The following is a 14,358-nucleotide window of genomic DNA, read 5'->3' as shown; positions in this document are numbered from 1 at the left end:
GAATTGCAACTGGAATTGAAAATGTTGCATGCAACCCGAATGGGTAGTATTTTTCATATTCCACCAAGCCTGATGGTTTCTTTTGCCCTTTCAACTATAGTTAGCTTTCCTTTCTTTGCCCCTTCTCCGCTACCACCTGGTGCTTGAACCATAGTCAATTTACCTTTCTTTGTTCCTTCCCCACTATCTTCCCCACTCTTACGCTTCTTTAATGTTGCTGAAACTTTGCGATATGATTCAATGATTGTTGTCACTGTGTGAATTTAATTTTCATCAAATGATTCAACACTTATCCAGCCTCTTGAGTGCATGTTGTCATCTACATCAGACTTCATACGAGATGCTTCATAATCACTGGGATCCAAGAGAAACTTCTTATTTTGATTTATAATGATCAACAATCCTATATCTCCCTCTTTTCCAACCACATCTTCAGTGATTTGATGTACCGATCCAACACAAGTGTATGCACTTTTATTAGGTAATAAAAGAAATAAGTAAACTCGTGTCAACTATGCTCCCTCAATACTATATATGTCAAAGTACCAAGGTATGCTTTTTTCTGCAAATCCACTTACAACTTTCTCAACCTTCTTCACATTTGTGTCTTTCCTGTAAAAGACCCAAGCAATATACAAACTATCATCTTTATAATCTTTAATGTTAGACAAAACACATTATCGATAAACATATCTGAAATAGAATCTAGAATTGACACTAGACATAGTAGTAGATTTGAGAAAGTACTAGATTCTAAGGAGATTTGGCCGCACTAGGGAGATTTGGCCATGTGGCCAAATCTTATGGGCTTCTTTTAAAGCACTGGAAGGGGAGGTTTGGATGTGTGGCCAAATCATATAGGCTTCTTTCAAAGCACCAAAGTTTGGGGAGATTTGGCCTTGTGGCCAGATCTTGTGGGCTTCTTTCAAAGCACCAGGGTCTGGAGAGATTTGGCTGTGCAACCAAATCTTGCTAGCTTCTTTCAAATCAGTCAAATCTTTCTAGCTTCTTTTAAATCACTTGGGTTTAGGGAGATTTGGTCGTGTGGCCAAATCTTGCTAACTTCTTTCTAATCACGAGGGTCTATGTAAATTTGGCTGTGCAGCTAAATCTTTTCAAAGCACGAGGGTTTGGGGAGATTTGTGTGCAGTCAAATCTTGGTAGCTTCTTTCTAATCACAAGGGTCTATGGAGATTTGGCCGTGCGGCCAAATCTTTTCAAAGCACCAGGTTTAGGGAGATTTGGCCGTGCGGCCAAATCTTGCTAGCTTCTTTCTAATCACGAGGGTCTATGGAGATTTGGCCATACTGCCAAATCTTTTCAAAGCACCAGGGTTTGGGGAGATTTGTGTGCGGTCAAATCATGCTAGCTTCTTTGTAATCATAAGGGTCTATGGAGATTTGGCCGTGCAGCCAAATCTTTTCAAAGCACAAGGTTTGGGGAGATTTGGCCATGCAGCCAAATCTTTTCAAAGCACTAGGTTTGGGGAGATTTGGCCGTGCAACGAAATCTTTTCAAAGCACCAGGTTTGGGGAGATTTGGCTATTCAGCCAAATCTTTTCAAAGCACTAAGGTTTGGGGAGATTTGGCTATGATGCGAAATCTTTCTAGCTTTTTATAAGTCACGAGGGTTTAGGGAAATTTGATTGTGTGGCCAAATCTTGCTAGCTTCTTTCTAATCACAAGGGTCTAGGGAGATTTGGCCGTGTGACCAAATCTTTTCAAAGCAATAGGATTTGGGGAGATTTGGTTGTGATGCCAAATCTTTCTAGCTTCCTTTAAATCACCTGGGTCTAAGGAGATTTGGCCATGCGGCCAAATCTTGCTAGCTTCTTCTAATCACGAGGGTCGAGGGAGATTTGGCCATGCAGCCAAATCTTGCTATCTTCTTTCTAATCACGAGTGTCGAGGAAGATTTGGTTGTGTGGCCAAATCTTTTCAAAGCAGCAAGCTTTAGGAAGATTTAGTTGTGATGCCAAATCTTTATAGCTTCTTTGAAATCACCAAGATCTAGGGAGATTTGGCTGTACGGCCAAATGTTATATGTTTTGAAAGAAGCCAGAAGATTTGGCCGCATGGCCAAATCTCCCCATTTAAAATTTAAAATTCAAATCTTAAGATTCAAATTTCAAATCTGAAAATTTCAAAATCTTAGATTCAAAATTCAAAATTTAAAATTCAAAATTCAAAATTCAAAATTCAAAATCTTAGATACAGAATTCAAATTTCAAATTTGAAGATATGAAAGTCAAATCATATACTAAAGACCCTACTTTAAAATCATACTTCGAGATTCCTACTTTTACAAGACTCTTTCTTTCAAATCGTGGTGTTCCGAAATGGAGAAAATGGAGAACATGCAAGAATTAGGTACAATTTTGATTTCTTTCATTTTCTTACTTGAATGATTGAGTAGCCATCGTAGGACCTAAAGAGAGAGTAGCTGTACTAATTGTAGAAGTTCTCTTTCTTGCTAGCAAATGGAAGAGGAGCCTAAGGGGAGAAGCGCGGAGAGAAGAGGAGGAAGTGGGAGGGAAATAAATCTTCAAGAACTGACAACCAATTTGAGAGGTTTGTCACACGAATCCAGTCTCAAGTGGTTGCCACCGATCATAGCATTGTTTTGCTCCCATGAAACTCCTTACGTTCTCCTCGGGAGCCTTGTTTGAAATCTCGCTGCTGCTGCTACTGCTGGTTCCGTGAATCCCAACCTGCTTGCGCTTGCGGGATATGCCGGGCGCTCTGATGATAGGAGAAGGAGAAACCATGACAAGGGCGATGAGGAGGAAGATGGAGGTGACGAGGAGGAAGAAGGAGAAACGAGGCTTGCGGGATATGCTGGGCGCTCTGATGGTAGGAGAAGGAGAAAGATGGAGGTGACGAGGAGGATGAAGGAGAAACGAGTGAATCCCGACCTGCTTGCGGGATATGCCGGGCGCTCTGATGGTAGGAGAAGGAGAAACCGCGACAAGGGCGACGAGGAGGAAGAAGAAGGAGAAACGAGGCTTGCGGGATATGCCGGGCGCTCTGATGGTAGGAGCAGGAGAAAGATGGAGGTGACGAGGAGGAAGAAGGAGAAACGAGGCGAAAGATGGACGGAAGAAAGAAGGCACAGCAGTGAGGACAGAAGGAGGAAGGCAAGAACCAAAAAGGGGGTAGAAGCAATGCCCCAAAAAAGCATGCTTTGGGGGGGAGGGAGCAATCCCCCCAAAAGCATGAAGAGCAAAAAAAAAAAAAAGACCTCCTTCTAATCCAACTATTGTGTGTGGAATCTATGGAGAGTTGAATTGGTAATGGAATTTTAAAACCTACATAGTTAAGTACACATTGCTAGGACAAAACTGGGATGGGGAGCCTTCTGGGACCTCTTATTTTGACATAGTTTTGAACTTTTTTGCTTGCAATTAGCTAAGCAAGGGTGGAGGAGTGTTTTCCAAGAACTACCCCATCTAAGACGTTGTCCTAAAGCTCTCAAACCAACCTAGGTGTACACATTGGAGATCTAGGAAGGGAGAGAACAAGGTGAGCCTAGCACTTGATTCCCCATGAAGACGAATTCAATTCCTTCTCATAGGTTTACTTTTTATGCTTGGTTTAAAAGGTTTGTTTAGCTTTGCCTTTTAAAGTTTTGGTTTTTTAATAGTTTTAGATTTTCTAGTTTGCTTTTAAAGTAATAGTATGATTTTAAAGTGTAATAGTGTGAATCATGAAAAGCATGTACGATTTTTTTGAAAGTAGGATCTCTACATTTGAATTTCAAAATTTGAAACTTGAAACTTGAAATTTGAATTTTTTATTTTGAATTTTGAATTTTGAATTTTAAACTTTAAATTTTAAATTTTAAAATCTGGATCTTCAATTTTTAAATTTAACGTTTGAAGATTTGTCCATGTGGCCAAATCTTCCTAGTGATTTGAAAGAAGATTTGGCCATCTGGCCAAATCTTCCTAATGATTTGAAAGAAGCTAGCAACATTTGGCAGCACTGCAAAATCTTCCCAAACCCTAATGCTTTGAAAGATTTGGCCACACGGCCAAATCTCCCAAAACCTGGTGATTTGAAAGAAGCATGCAAGAGGAGGTTGCACAGCCAAAACTCTCCATACCCTAGTGCTTTGAAAGAAGCCTACAAGATTTGGCCACACGACCAAATCTCCCCAAGTTTGAAAGAATGCCACAACCAAATCTTCTCAGTGCTTTGAAAGAAGTCACGGAGGTCTCAAAGGATTTGGCCGTGCATCCAAATCTTGCTAGCTTCTTTGAAAGCACTAAGGTTTGAGCAGATTTGGCCGTGTGGCCAAATCTTATTGCTTCTTTCAAAGCACTAGTGTCTTAGGAGATTTGGCCATGTGGCCAAATCTTGTTGGCTCCTTTCAAAGCACCAGGGTCTAGGGAGATTTGACCATGTGGCCAAATCTTGTGGGCTTCTTTCAAAGCACCAAGGTCTAAGTAGATTTTGGATGTGTGCATAAATCTTTATGGCTTCTTGAAAGCACCAGCATCTCAGGAGATTTGGTTGTGTGGACAAATCTTGCTATCTCCCTTTCAAAGCACCATGGTCTGTGAAGATTTGGCCATGTAGCCAAATTTTGCTGCCTAAAATTCAAAGCACCAAGGTTTAGGAAGATTTGGTCTTGCAATGAAATCTTGTAAAGCATTTTCTTCCTAAGTCACACCATCAGATATCAATATTGAACTATAACAAATGCTATGTACTATGCAGGTGCCACATTGAAAGTGGGGGTTAAAGTCAACTTGCTTGTCAATGGAAAGATTGTTGCCATTGGGACAATATTCTCTACATCACATGATGACATGTGCCAAGGTGTGCCCTTGGGAGAAAACAATGTATCGGTGGCGATCAATATTTGTATGGATGAAACTGCACTTCTTCCATTTCCTACAATGGATGCATTCTTAGTCTATGAGGCTTTGGGTAGTGTTGTTCATTGGAAAGCACGATCAATGAGTTGTGTGGACAATGTCAATGGAGCTATTGTACCAATGAATGATATAACATTAGATACCATTGACGTTGAACCTCTATGTGAATATGATGAGTTTTCCATTCGAGAATCATGGAAGGACAAGAAAGTCTTAATATGGGATGAGCAAAAAACCAAGAGCATTGCAGAGGGTGTTGTTTTGTATGTCTACCCATTTGAACCTATAAATTTTGAGATGCTTGGTGAAGGTAATCTAGGTGTGGGAATTGAAAAGTATCACAGTGATGTATCAGGCATCGATACCATCCACTTAATAAAATGGCCCATTGCACAAATAACCTTTTTAGATGGAACTTCATTAAGAATCGATGACACCATGAATTCTTCAAGTGGTTCTGGGAAAAAGCACATGGAAGATGAGGACCCAATGGAAAAATCCACAAAAAAGAGGCGTTACTGCATGATAAAGAGAAAAGCTAAAAAACATGGCATGCCATTAGCATCATCTAGACTCACAAGGGATGCAATCATAAAAGTATCTATGATTGATTGTTGTAAACAAATTTGTTGTCAATTTGCCGATCGTCAAATGATATCCAAATTACGCATAGAGTATTGGGGCCAAAGTTTGGAGGCTCGCACCAATTATGTATATGACACTCTTGGGGTTGCTTGTCGAAAAGATGACAATGGGCAGTTCAAATATGTCTTTTCATTGAATGGTATTCAAGTTTGTTGTAGAGTATGGTATGAAATGCATGGTATTCCAAAAACAACATTTTATCGATATAGGGAGCAATTTGAAATTGGTATACGAAGGTGCATACATGGTAATAAAGGAATTGTGCGGAGAGGTTGGGACCACACAGAACTGGGTAGAGCCATAATCCAAGATTTTGTGGATAACAATTCTGAGCGTATGCCACACAAAAGTAGAACACTTCAGGATGGATCAAGGGAAACACAGTTGGTGATACCGGATGTATACAAGCAGGTTGATATTCTCTATGAAGTTAACATGCAATTAAAGCATAGTTTGGGTTGTAAGGAGATGTCAACTTCCACATTCAACCGCATATGCAGCGACAAAATGCCAAAATGAACGTAATAAGTTGATGGAAGATAGAAGAAAGCACATGTTACAACAAAAAAGTTGTAGAAATGTGTACTACACTTGGCGCAGATTTTCTGAAATGTATCCTCAGACATACTTGTGCATTATCCATGATAAGATGGAACAAAAGAAGACAGCCATCCCTAGATTACGCAATCGTTCAAAGGACACAAACAAATCCTTTCAGCTCCTAGTGGCTTTGACTGGCATGATAACACATGGACATGGTCAAGGACGTTATGGTCACTTTTCTTTATCCTTGTGGCCATCGGATCCTAACTTCACAATTGGTTCATTGGCTTTGTGTTTGAGAAATCTTGAAAGATTTGATAACCATGCACTTGGAGATTTGGTACATGATGGGATGCCAAGGTCTGACATTGCTCTGCTAAATGCACTAACCTCAAGAGAAGCATTGGATTCTCACTATATTTCTAATGGCAAGCAACAACTTCATCTTGGAGCAGTGGGTGGAACATTCAAAGACCTTGGACTTGGAAGTTCCCATCAAGAAAATCCTTATAAGAAACTACCCGAACACCTATTGTTGCAGTTGGATAATTGTGGTTCTGAAAACAAGAATAGGTACTTGTTTGCATACCTATCATTACTTGTTGCTCGAGGGATTTTCAAGTCAATTCAATTGGGATTCTTGATGGTTGGGCATACACATGAGGATATTGATGCAATGTTTAGCAGGTTTTCAGAGAGGTTAAGAACTAGCCAAACATTGACGTTTGCACATGGATACTTTTAGACAATGTGAGGATTGGGAATGTCTTGGCCCGGTTTAATGAAGCATGCGCAAGGAACCCAACATTTGCAAATGATATTAATGAGGAAAAGATGCATTTATGGAATTCCTTTTGGGCTAAAAATAAGACAAAGTTTATAAAGTTGGATGTAAAAACCATACTAGCTATAAGTTGGGAGAAAAAGTCAGCAATTGCTTTCAGAAGGGCGGAGGAAGTAGCGAAAGGAGAAGAAAGTGCAAGGATTTTGAATGGAAAAACACGAGAAGTACAAGGTAGTGATTCTCAAAAGCTACAGATTAGGGTAAGTCATATAAGCAATGTGTCCTTCATGATGTACATAACTGAAAATAAGATCCAAGTTGGTGAAAAGATAGGTTCTGGCACATATGGATTTGTCTACAAAGTGCAACTCACAGGTGCTCCAAGATTATTACAGCATATATGCTCTGCTGGAAAGCAATATAAGGGTGACATAGGGGATCGTACACGAGAGGCAAGGAAGGAGGCACAAATGCAAATTCGGCATCCTGTGCTTGTTCGTGTTATTGCAGCAACTCCAGAAGAGCCCTTATGGACTATCACACCATATTTTAATGGTGGTAGCTTGATGGACTTCATGAGAACTTTACCATATGAGCAAGGCAAGTTTAGGCGCTATGTTGACATAGTCCTAAAAAGAGGCAAAGAAACGAAGGCAAGGGCACAAGGAACATTGGAAGATGTATGCACAAGGGAGCAAATAGAGCAAATTAACTACTTAAGTTCAAATGTGCACCACATTATACATGCACTCATTGCTGGACTAGCAAGGTTACATAAGGTTCAATGGATTCATATAGACTTACATCCTAGTAACATTCTGTTAGATTTCACAGCAAATGGTGCATGTAAAGTTGGCATAATTGATTGGGGGATGGCACTAGTTTCTTCAGAGACTAGAAAAGCTTTTAAGGATATGAAGAAGATACCTCTAGAGACTGACCAACAATTTACACAAAGGAAGCATAAGAAAGAGCAAGAGCATGCATGAAAGAAGTGGTTTGCACTTGAGCTTCAATGTTTTTCTAGGAGAGGTGTGTATAGCCCTCAGTCAGACATATATGCATTAGGATGGATAATTACAGAGATTATACAGTTTTGGGAAGATGCAATTGGGTATTTTGAACAGTCTCGCCACATGCCTGATAGTGCACTATTAAAGTGTATTAAAAAACATGCCTTTGAAAAGATGATGACTGAGAATTCTTTAGAGAGAATAGCACTTATGGATACCTATAGAATCCTATCAACATTTGGATGTAATGCAAGTCTAGCAATGCGACCCCTTGATGAGATGAATGTTGCTTTGAAGCTAGCGACATAGAAAATATACTCAGTCTACCTTTAAATGTTGCTTTGGATATAATGCAAGTCGAGCAATGTAGCCCCTTAATGAGATGAATGTTGCTTTGAAGCTAGCAATATCTTGTTGTTGTATTCATGTGGTGGACTTATATTCATTTTGTATTCATATAGTAGATCTGTATGAAAATAAATTAAAGTATTTCTTCTCTTGGAAGGTGTGTTATACTTGATTTGCAACACACTTGAAGTGCACATAATTTTATAAGGATAAGAATTATTATGCTATTTTTTCAACATGTGTTTAGAGAAAAGAAATTATGTTCTATTTTATGCTTAACTAATAAAGACATAATTTTTCAAACAGGTACTTATCATGGGAAGAAAGAAGAAAGTTCAAGCTCTAGAGAAAAATACAAAAATGACATCTTTCTTATTACCTTCTACATCATTGGGCACTAATATAAACATGTTTACAACATCAAGTACACCACAAAATTTACTCTCAAGTTTATCATCCATGAATCATGAAGCAATTTATGGGACTCCCGAACATGCTCCGGGCACAATGCATCATGCTAGAAATCAATGTTCTAGATCACTACTTAACGATGATAGTTTTAATAAAGATTTGAGTTTTCAAGTCTTGGAAGCAGGGAAGATAGGATCACAAAACTGTAATCAAGGGAATGCAATTGGAATTGAAAATTCATCAGCTAGCACATCATTGACAAATAATGAGGTAGTGGATTTAACTGGATTGGAAAGTGGAAAAATGTCAGAAATAGTATCATCAATGTCAATACCAACTGAAGAAGCCATTGAGAATGCATCACAAGGTTGCAACTCTTCAAGTAAGCAGAAAAGAAAGAGAGCTTGGATATTCGTAGGAATTTTCAAGAAGATTGGGTAGCCAAATATCCTTGGTTAGACGTAGAACAAGTGGACACTGGGGATGCACCAAAGTGGGCCATTTGTAAAATATGCACATGGGCAAGGAAAAAGGAGGCATGGTTACAATTGAAGATTGATACAATTGAGAAGCATTGTGGGAAGGTTTACAAGACTGTAGAAGATACAAGTAATGAAAAGAAAGTGATCAAAGAATGGGACAAGGAAAATAACCGCCACTTAAAAAATGAGATTGAGTACAATAAGTTCTTGCTTGCACAAGAGTCTAGCAGAAATAAAAGTGAAGGATCATTGAAAAAGCATTGGGAATGTATCGATGATCAGGTTGATAGAGAAAAGATAGTGCAATTCTCAACTATCATGCAAATATTGAAGCAAGGCCACTCACTGATAGACTTCTCGGGTTACCAATCATATCTTCAATTTTTGGATGTTCCTAATTTGGCAAGCATGCATTTGGTCAAGGAGTAGTGCAACAAATATGGCTAACCACATGAACCAAGTCATAATTGATGATTTAAAGGAGACTTTAAAACTTGCAGACTTTTTTTCTCTGTCATTGGATGAGTACATAGCTATGGATACTACATCGTGGTTGGGAATGCATTTGTACGTGGTGGAAAACAATAAGAGAAAACCATATTTTTTACATGTACACAAACTTGATTTAGAATCCAATGCTAATAACTTAGTGCAAGTTTTGATCCAAGCTTTAAAAGAGTATGGAGGTGTGACAGAGTCTGAGATGGTCAAGAAACTTGTTTGTTTTGCATGTGATGGTGCTTCAGTCTTGCAAGGTTGTCGGAATGGTGTCTCTGTACAAATAGAAACAAAATATGCTCCTTACTGTGTTGGGATACATTGTATGGCTCATCGCACAAATCTAGCTTACAAAGTTGTGTCCACATTTCCATCAGTACAACGAATCGAGACGTTGGTTGAAAAAAGCTACTCTTACTTTTGCAAGAGTCCAAAAAGATACAATCAATTTAGAGTTATTGCAGAAGCAGTGGGTACAAAAGGGAGGAAGATTTTGAAGAATGTGGATACTAGATGGATATCTTTGGTTCAGCCAGTGAAAAGATTATGGGATGAATACAAGACTTTGGTCTATATAATGCACATGGAGGTAGAAGAAGAGGTTGAAAAGGCAGATATTTTGTATCATAAACTGACCAACATAGATTCGATATTGGGATTGTGTGGAATTATTCCACTTTTAGACAAAATGAATATGTTGAGTAAAATGTCACAATCGAAGGATATTTATATCAATGAATATGTCAAGGCAATAAAACTCACTAATTTGAGTATAACAACAGCATACGATAAGAAGTCAAGCTCCAGTTTTCAAGACGAGAAATTGTTCAAAGATTGGAAAAGTTTAATAGACCTAGATGGGGATTCCTCACTTTTAACATGTGACCAGGAAGGATATGTTTGCCTTCGTGCAAACAATTCACAAAAAGGCCCATCATATTTTTCCCTTCGCCCAACTTCTAGGACATTCATGTCTAACAGTAGCAGCAGCAACTAAAAAGAAAAATGTTACTTGATCATAAACTTCATTATGTGTCTCAGCAACCGTTTGCTGTACTTGTTGAACCACTTTCCCTCTACCCAACTTCTAGGACATTCATGTCCAGCAATAGCAATTGAAAAGAAAAATGTTGCCAAATCATAAACTTTATGATGTCTCTCATTGCTTCACTTGTTGAAGCACTTTATCTGCACAATCGTCATTAAACAAGCAATAGACCTAGATGGGGATTCCTCACTTTTAACATGTGACCAGGAAGGATATGTTTGCCTTCGTGCAAACAATTCACAAAAAGGCCCATCATATTTTTCCCTTCGCCCAACTTCTAGGACATTCATGTCTAACAGTAGCAACAGCAACTAAAAAGAAAAATGTTACTTGATCATAAACTTCATTATGTGTCTCAGCAACCGTTTGCTGTACTTGTTGAACCACTTTCCCTCTACCCAACTTCTAGGACATTCATGTCCAGCAATAGCAATTGAAAAGAAAAATGTTGCCAGATCATAAACTTTATGATGTCTCTCATTGCTTCACTTGTTGAAGCACTTCATCTGCACAATCATCATTAAACAAGCAATATACTTTTTCAAATGGAAGCCATTCACAGTCAACTTGTGTTTTTTTCCATCCAAGTCAACTAGTTGATATGTGCCATGAAAAACTTCTTAACCACCATGAAAGTCCCCTCCCACCATGTTTGGAAGGTACTGTCTAACTAGCTTTTGTAGCAAAGAACCAAATCACATTCCTTGATAACCTTGTCTTTCACCTTACATTTGCAATGGCATGGTTCTTGTCATGCTCATGGCCTTGCAACCAATCTAGCTGGAATTCCTATAAATATAAAGCCTTTTGTACAACATGTCAGGATTAAAAAATTCATAGTGGGGATTTCTACTTCTATGGGAAGCGATGCCTCCCTCCCAAACACAAACAATTGATAAGAGAAATTTTAGTATGCATCTCAGAATATCTCAGATCGATTTCCTCCCCTCAAGCACTTGGGCTCACCTGTTGGCTCATGAGTATCCCTGGTCTGTGTATCTAAGTGAGGAAAAGGTTATGACGGTCACGGATGCTGTTGAAGAACAAATACCTTGTGGGCTCATGGATATCTCTAGGCCATATATTGGTTGATATCATGATGGTCTCGAAATCATCGCAACATGATAAGGGAGTTTCAATTGGAGGGAGCATGAAAGAGAGATAAGTTGGTAGAAGAGAGAGAGAGAGAGAGAGAGAGAGAGAGAGAGAGAGAGAGAAAGAGAGTGCATGCAACACCATGATGACTTAAATGTAATAAGTGCAACCATCTAAAGATGCTTGGGATGAGGGAGAAGGAGCCAGAAGAGGGTTGTTGAGACCTTATGATTGGAGCGAAACATCCCATGAAAAATTTTGAAAGAAAAACAGGACACAAGTTAGAGAAAGGAGTCAAGAAGCTAAAAAAGGCCTTAATGACTTAAGTGTACTATGTGCAACCATCCAAGGTTGTAGGGGAAAGGACATGTGTGTGGAAGACAAGACAACAACCCCTTTTGTATAGTGAAAAGATAAAAGAGTCGGGGTAAAGGATAGAAAGAGAATATTATAGAATTAAGGAAGAGTTTGAGTATGTAGGTAAAGCACCTACGAAATTGCATAAAAAGTATATAAGAGCTTTGATAAGAAATGACAATAATGTTTTTGCAAAAAAATTTTGAGCTTGGTGAAATCCTGATAAGCATCTCTTTTATTGAAGAGGAGCATACCTGCCACCATCCAACAAGAAAACGTGGTAAGAACCAGGTTAACTTTAATTGGGAAGATAGGTGTCATTAACACCCCCTCCCTGGTTATTAGGGTCACAATAAAATAGTGGCTTAAACACAGACTTAAACAGCTCGATGTGAACTTTAAAGATGTAAAAAAAGGGGCCTAGAGAGAATTTGAAAGAAGAAAAAAGGATCTAAAAAGTTAGTAATAAAAATAATTGCGGGGAAATCAAGTGAAATTAGGGAAAATTATGGAGAAGGAAGAGAAAAAAATAGGGAAGAAAATTGGAGAAATTTGGTTAAAGATTGGGGAGGGGGGGGGGGGGGAGAGAGAGAGAGAAATTTAGAGCTTTAAGAATGAAATTGAAAAAAAAAAAAGGAGGAATCACGAAAAATAAGGGAGTGTTTGTGAGATAGAAGGAAAGGAATTAGAAAAAATAGGAAAATGAAAATTTAAGAAATTAAGTAGATGCAAAAGAAAAACGAGAATTTTGTGTATGTGTGTGTGTGTGTGTGTGTGTGTGAGAGAGAGAGAGAGAGAGAGAGTGATGACGATGCTAGACCAAGGGTGTTGTTGAAGGGGGAAGATGACGGTGAAATAGGAGAACAACAACTTAAATAGGCAATAAATACCCGTTCAAGAATGTGCTTTTCACATTCATCTAGTGGAGAGGCCAACCAACATAAGAAACTAAAAGCAATGACATTTTTACAAGAAAGTCTATGCCATATTCCTATGAATAACCTTTGGTAATTAACCTTGCTTTGTATTTCTCAATCATGCCATCTTAATGAAACTTGATAGAATTATTTGCAACCAATTGGTTTTCCCTTTGGGATATCCATCAATGACCACGTGTGATTCTTCATAAGATCATTACAATCCTCATCCATACCATGTTCCCTCAATGATGTAGTCCCTTATATTTTTGCATTCATTGGTCATGAATGCAAAGTTGCAATGTAAGTCCATCTTTCAAAATAGAATCAAAGACTAAGATATCAAGATTGATGTTGATTGATCAAAATATGATATTGTCTCATCAAATAAAATATCTCTATAGACATTCTTCCCTTGACTAGATCATAGAGGCAATATGCATTAAACTCTTAATAAAACAATTGATGGATTTCATATCCAACTTGTTCCTAAGTACATCTAGAAAATTGGAATTTGAGCATAAGCAAGATATCCAAAAAATGTTACGTGATGGGATTTCTTACCCATGCCCCATGCAACATGCATGATTCACAAACATCAGATAACCTTTGAAAGGGGTTGACTCATGTTAGATCTCTTTAATGAGACCAAATTTGAAAATTGAGAAAAAACTCTTATGTCAAAATTGCTTATATAAGCATCATGGATTTGATGATTAGCTACATTTTATCTTTGATGATTAGCTAAAGTTCTCTTTAAGAATAGTGATAGATGAAATCTACTTCAATGTTCTACTAAATTTAGATCCTTTGCAATGATAATATTTGATCAATAAAGTGAAATATTCTCATCATCGTCCACTTTGATTAGACTTTCAATTTCAACATCTCACAAATGAGAAATTTGCTCTAAATTTTATTGTCTTGTACTAATTTTGATGTTGCTTATTTGCATAATGTCCTAACTATCCATGTTGATAATTTTGATGTTGATTCTAAATTTATTGTCATTTCTATTATACTCTCCATCAGCAATATCATTACGCTTTTTCATACATCTAGGTTCACAATAGCTACAACTTAACATCGCTCATTTTGTAGCTTTGTTATGGTAACCTCCTCTAAAGGAGGTTAGAGCCCATGTTCACCCTAATTTGAAAAACCTTGGCATGATGACCTAAAGAAGATGATGAAGCTTGAGCCCTTCACTTTTACAACTAATCATCTCTTACAGAAGGCATGTCTCTAACAAGACTTATAAGCTACCAAAATCTCTTCCTAGCCCTTGTGACAACATAAGTGATGTGTGGTTGGACCTAAACATTGCCACCCAT

The sequence above is a fragment of the Dipteris shenzhenensis genome, chromosome 7 (assembly GCF_047967505.1).
Source record: "Dipteris shenzhenensis isolate YYH24624 ecotype China chromosome 7, Dip_SZ_1.0, whole genome shotgun sequence".
NCBI lineage: Eukaryota > Viridiplantae > Streptophyta > Polypodiopsida > Gleicheniales > Dipteridaceae > Dipteris > Dipteris shenzhenensis.
The sequence above is the reverse complement of the archived record's forward strand: the minus strand, read 5'-3'. Positions refer to the sequence as shown.